General features: G+C 42.3%; 1 protein-coding gene and 1 long non-coding RNA gene across 16 annotated transcripts in view; one reads left to right on the top strand and one right to left on the bottom strand.

The window, feature by feature from the left end:
• Window positions 1-6,491, top strand: part of Tenm4 (teneurin transmembrane protein 4) — a 2,842,490-nt gene that overhangs the window by 1,707,561 nt on the left and 1,128,438 nt on the right. The gene's annotated exons all lie outside the window — the stretch shown is intronic.
• Window positions 239-6,491, bottom strand: part of LOC125612165 — an 11,876-nt gene continuing 5,623 nt past the window's right edge. The window contains exons 2-3 of the long non-coding RNA XR_007342506.1: window positions 5,868-5,950; window positions 239-4,652 (exon numbers count right to left, since the gene is read on the bottom strand). This is a non-coding gene — a long non-coding RNA (uncharacterized LOC125612165). The remainder of the gene's footprint in view (window positions 4,653-5,867; window positions 5,951-6,491) is intronic.

Raw genomic sequence — 6,491 nt, forward strand, 5'->3', positions numbered from 1 at the left:
CCTTTTTTTTTTTTTTTTGGCAGGGGATGGGAGGTACCAGAGATTGAACTCGGGGGCACTCAACCACTGAGCCACATCCCCAGCCCTATTTTGTATTTTATGTAGAGACAAGGTCTCACTTAGCGCTTTGCTTTTGCTGAGGCTGGCTTTGAACTTGTGATCCTCCTGCCTCAGCCTCCGGATCCATTGGAATTACAGGCATGCGCCACAGCACCTGGCTCCAAAAGGCTTTTATAACTGCTGTATGCTGAGCCCCTTCTGTGCACTTTGGGATGGACTGTGCTACACACATTCACATTCACTCCTAAAAGCAACCACATAGGGTAGCCATAAACATATTTCCAGAAGAAAACTGAGGCATCGAGTTTAGATAACTTTCCCAAGATCAGGTATAGTCAGAGCCAGGATGGGACCTCAGGCTTCCTTCCCAGAGCCCCGTTTTCTTTTCTTGTGTCATTCTGCTTCATTAAGAAAAGAAATCCAGAGGAACTCCCTTGCACCACCTGTCATTTCTCTAAATTTAGACATGAAAATTGATTCTGAAGAGAAGGAAAAAAAGAAAACTCTTCTCCTCTGTATTTCTCTCCCCTAAACATCCATGTGTCTTGAAGGAAGCCAGACAACACGGAACTGTCAGAGGTTCAGATCTTAAAGAGAAGTCATTCTGCACTTAGTAAGGATATAGATTTCTTGGTATCTTTTTACAAATGTCTGTTTATTAGGCACTTGCTGTATGCAAAAGTAAAATGCATACTTCATAGATATTAGGTTGCCATGGGATCGCAAAGTTAGTTGCATTCTGAAATCCAAGTTCCCACTGGGTGTCTTGGTCTTTCTAAAGGGGTAAGTCCTTTTGCCCTTTAAGGCTCAATTCACTTACGTGTGAAATGAAATAGGTCACTGAGGTACTTTCAGTCTTAATGTCATTTTTTGCAATTTAATATCTCATCTATTTCTCCCCAAGGATATGCAGTGACAAAGAAAAACACCAACATACGAGTAGAGTGGGTAGTTAGAGGAGGAGCCAGAAACCATGCAGAGAAAGGGAAGATAATTGTACCACAAACACAGATGAAATAATTACTGTAATTGAGCAATAAATAACATTGTAATTTTTCTAGGTCTTTAATTAATTAGTCATCACTTGGTATTTTGTGTCTGTTTGCTCCAATACCAATCTTGAATATCCACAGTAAGGAGGATGCAGGGAAACTAGCCTTGGATAGCAGCACAGGAAAGTAGAGAGGGAGATGCTTTTTAGTGTCATCCAACATTCTCACCCTGTTCCAAATATTAATTGAGTTCATATGTTTAAAAAATCAAAAATGAAAATCCAAGTGTGCCCAGTAGATCTTAAGCCATCACTTTATTTGCCAAGGGACATTTCTCACTGAAGCCTGAGACTGGAACTTCCTTGCCCCAGATGACTCTCTCTGTGCCTCACTTTTTTGCATTGGCCCATAGTTCTGTGTGCTTGTCTGCTGCTTCTCCCACTGAAAATCATTTTGGGGACAGTGATTTCCAGCTCATTATTTGTGTATTGTTTTTTTAAAATCAAAGCTGTATGATTTAATGAATAATGGCCAGAATTAATTGATATTTCCAATCCAGGTTGTATGTTTTTTCATTCATTCATTTATTTCTTTATTCCAAAGACATTTATAGATCTTCACTGCAGGCTCAGCTTTGTGGTAGGCATAGGCAAGCTCACCACACAGCAAGACAGACAAGAGGCCATGCCTTACAGCAGTCTCCCAGGTGCTCTAGGAGAGCAGGGTTTCTCAGCATCTGTGCTGTAGGCATTTGGGGTGGCTAATTCTTTGTTGTGGCAGCTGTTCTGTGCATAATGACATGTTCAGCGTCACACCTGATCTTTACCCACTAAACTCCAAAAGTACCCTCTCACCTAGTGAGGACTGTTAAATGTCTCCAGATATGGTTACCTATGGCTAGGAGGAAAAATCACCCCCAACTGAGAATCATTATCTCAGAGTTACAGGTCATGGAGTAGGGAGTAATGATGTCACCAACTCTAGGTCAGAGCATGGTATAGTGCTGAGGTTAAGGGCTGGCCTCTGTATCCTTGCTTTCCACTTTTAAGCATGTAACACAGGGACAATGATTCAACCTCTCTGTGTCTCAGTATCCTTATTTGTAAAATGTGGGTAATAATGGCACCTGCCTCCTGGAATTGTAAAGGTCAAAATGATTCATTGCAAGGAGATATTTGTAAAGCTGTTTTCCCTCCAGAAAGTGAACTTCTTTAGTTTTAGAGTGTGGCATCTTTTTAAAAAAAAATTTTTGTAGACCACAGTGCCATGAAGCTTGCTTTAGTGTTAATAAAGGAATCTGAAGTATTTAATTTTTCTAAGTTCAAACTCTGTTTTTCTCATCCAATTATTGAACTTACTCATGTGACCTCTGGATACTATACCTATCAGTGAAGAGATAACAACACAAGGAAGCACCAACATCCATTCAGGCTTGTTGAGAGGAGTAAGGGAACTAACCAATGTGCAAGTATTTGTCACCAAGACTGGCACATAATACATTCCCAAATAAAAGTCCAAACCTGATAGTAGATGCTACAGATCAGCAGAGGTGACTTCCACATTCCACGTTACCTAAAGTAGAGAAAGAACACTCTAGATTGTCTCCCTGACCCAAGCAGAGAGCTCATACCTAGAGATAGCATGTGCTCCATAATATTCCTGTAGTCAAACAGCATTCTCAACCCACCTGCTTGGTGTCAAGTAAGTAACACACCTGCACCAAGCCAAGAGCAGGTCTTACTGGCTTTTTACAGTGTCTTCCCACAAGGCCACCTATTCCAATGTGGGTGTCCTTGGTAGACCCATTGATGGGGGTGATGATTTCTGCCCAATTCCCCCAGGCAGCTGGTCCATTCTGCCTAGTAGCCTTATTGCTTTACCTGGACTGAATTTCTTCAGTATAAAACAGAGGATTTTCCCTATTCTTAGAATAAAAACATCTTGCTACAAGTTCCAAAACTCTTGACAGTGACCCTTTGCTCTGCCATACGTTCCCCCCAACCCAGGTGTGGCCCATCTTCCTCACCAGCCAGTTTCTCTCTGTACTTCCTTGCACTTGACTTCCCAGACACAGCAAATACTCAATGTGTCTCTGCATTTTCACAGCTAACCAATGCCCTCCTGATGTCTGTCCAGAGACTTTCTGTTCATTTTTATTATAGGTGGCCTGTCACCTCCTACTGTGTAATTTCTAGGCAGAGGTAAATGGCCTATTCTTGGGGTACTTACTGCTTACCATGCTCCCCTATATTCTAGAGCCCTGCCCCAGTTTTATCATCTGCCAAATTCCTGGGCCATGTGCTTCTGAGGGCCTGGTTTGGGCTTTCATATTCTTTGAAAGCACAGTCTAGGGAAGCCTTCCTTCTTCCCATCCCAGCTTATCCACTACCAGTGCTCTTCCTTCTTTTCTGCTCATCAACCCTCTTCCTCGGTTTCCACAAATCAAGCTCATCCACTCCAGCCAATATGTGACTTGAGCAATCTTGTTAAAGATCTACGGAGTCCTGAGGAGAGACCTTAGGCCAGCCTACAGAGCATGGCCCCTGCCTCTTCCTCCCCAGATTCTCCATTCTTCTCCTCTTGCCATCTCCCCTTTACTCAGAAGATAAATCCTGTTTCTGTGTCATGAAGAATAGCTCCACCAACTTCTCAGAAATCTTGGGGAGAAGATATTCAATCTCTCTAGGACCTTTTTGTCATAAGCAGAGTAACCAAAGAATAACCCATGGTATTGGGTCTCTCTCTAGCAAAATTGTCTGCTGCTAAGAAAATAACATGTGTTTCTACTTCATTATACTTGTATTCTTAGTGCCTGGCACAAAACTTGAACTAAAATAAATGTTTGCTGGACACCCAAATAAATTGATCAATGCGGTGATGATCTATATGACCATGATCATCAACTGAAAAGAATTGACATTAGTTATATCAATATTGCTATTCTTATGACAACAGTTAGTAACAAGTAGGAGTGCCTTGAAACTGTTTAGAAGTGGGTAAGAGTCCACTTGAGACACCATGGGCTCCTCTTGAAGTTGCTTACCCTGCTGAAAGAGGTGTTTAGTCACTCACTGATGATAACAGAAAAATCTATGGCAAGAAGGAAAAATTGACCCATTAGAACCAACACAGTGATAGTCTTAGTGGAAATGGATCTTCTACTCTAGGCAAAAAGAAGGCATAGATTTGTTTTCTCCTTAGAGCCTGGTGAGGGATAAGATCAGAAGCACAAGCCAATTTAGCAGGGCAGGTCACAGGGTGCTGCCAAGAAGCAGCAGGGCCAGGAGATAAGCATCCCAATTTCAAGTGTGACTTTGACAAGTAAACTAGCCCAATGGTGCCTCAGTTTCTCATTAGTGAAATGAGGATGAGATGGTGTTGCAATTTGTCTGGATATCAGAATCTCAGGAAATCAAACTCTCTGTCTTCCTCAGAGTGTTCAGTAGAGATCCAAGTGGAAAGGACCAGTCAGGCAGAGAAACCTCCTTCGTGTAGGCATTTGTCTCCAACTCTGTGTGGCCTGCTGTAGCTTTGGAAAGCTGGGTTGTATTATGAGTGAAACACAAGGATGACTTTGAGCTCTCCAGGCTAAGGCGTAGGCTAAAAATGGGAGGAATCAGAAAAGAACAGAGGACAAACATCAAAAAGAATTTCAGGAACAGCATGATTCATAAGACATTTAATGCAAAGAAGAAGAGAACGTTCTCAGAATAATCTAGCTTGTCCCTTTGCCTGGCCCCAAAAAGGATGCCATGACCATCAATATGGTGACTGGCCCATTTATATTCTGATCTAATTGAATATGCCACCATAAATAATAAAATCTCTCTCTCCCTCTCCCCTACTTTTCCTTTCTACCAAAAGTGGGAGTGGGAGTCATATGGTCAATATACAGTGTAGGATGTCATTGTCATTACAGGTTTCCAGCCTATGGCTGTCATTGAGCCAGCCAGTCCTCTATGGTCAATTTGCTGTGGATGGAGTAAAGAAGGAATTATAGTACCATACAGCTTCCTGAAAAAGGACTTCTAGATAGAACATATATACATGGGTTATTCTAAGAACAAATGTCTAACACTGGGAAAAATAAAAGCCTCTCCACTGGCCAATATGGCAACCTGGTACAAATCTATCTTCTATCACCTACCAGAAAATTGTTTTGTGTTTTTTTTTAAATGTGAATATCTGATAAGTGTGAGGTTCCTGTGCCCTCTGAAATTGTGAAATGCAGTATCCTTGACTTTATAAGAAATTATATAACACCTTATGTTACACATAATGACAACTTGATAGCAGTCACCCTCACTCTGTCTCCTCTGCACATCCTAAGTTCCAAAGCTTGCTGCCATGGAGACTAGCATAATGGTCAGAGTCAAAGCTGTTCAGACAGGGTGTGAGTCCTGACTCTGCCCCTTACTATATTTACCAGTGACTTGGAGCACTACATAAATGTTCTGAATTTCAGTTTTCTCATCTGTAAAAGAGCAATTATAATAGTACCTACCTCCACATGTTATTGTGAATATAAAGTGAAATAATGTCTGAAAGGATGTATCACAATGACCTGCATACAGCAAGTTTCCTATAAATGCACAGTGCTTAAAGTGCTGTTAGGAGCAGCAGAACTAGTGCCCAGAGCCGTAGACCCATACATCTCTCTGAGATTCTGAACCATTTGTCATGGCTTGAAGACTTTCAGATCTGTACAAATTGGCAGTTCCAACTACTTAGTGCTCTGGGAGTTCCTGCTGTCTAACCATCCCCGCCACAGCCCAGAGTCTTTAGTTTCTCTATCCTCTCCACCACATTGCTCACCTGGGCCTGTTGTGGTTTTGTTAGTCCTGTTTGTCCATTCTGCCTTATCTTGTACAGATGCAGTCCTCCAAGAAAAAGCAGACCTGGTTGGAAAGAGGCACTTGGTGGGGCACTCTTCATGGGCCAGCTCTACATTAACCATCTCATTGCCTCCTAAAACAACCTTTTATGGGTTAAATTATTTTACAGATGACTATTCAGAATTGCAGAGGAGTTTAAGAATAACTTCCTGCCAGGTATGGTGACACACACCTGTAATCCCAACAGCTCAGGAGGCTGAGGCAGGAGGATTGAGAATGAAAACCAGCCTCAGCAAAAGTGATTCACTAAGCAACTCAGTGAGACACTGTCTCTAAATAAAGTACAAAATAAGGCTGGGGATGTGACTCAGTGGTTGACTGCCCCTGAATTCAATCTCTAGTAACCACCACCCCCCCCCAAAAAAAAGAAAAGAAAAAGAATAACTTCCTAAGTCATTCTGACAAATAATTAAACATCCCAGTGGCCTGCCAGTGTGGTACACACGTCACCCCAACTGGAGTAGGGGCAGAGCAGATCCTTCTCCCACGCCCGGATCAGGCCCTGCCGGTGTGGTGGTCACGTGACCCCAATTGGAGTGGGGGC

This window comes from Marmota marmota, unplaced genomic scaffold (assembly GCF_001458135.2).
Source record: "Marmota marmota marmota unplaced genomic scaffold, marMar, whole genome shotgun sequence".
Taxonomy (NCBI): Eukaryota; Metazoa; Chordata; class Mammalia; order Rodentia; family Sciuridae; genus Marmota; species Marmota marmota.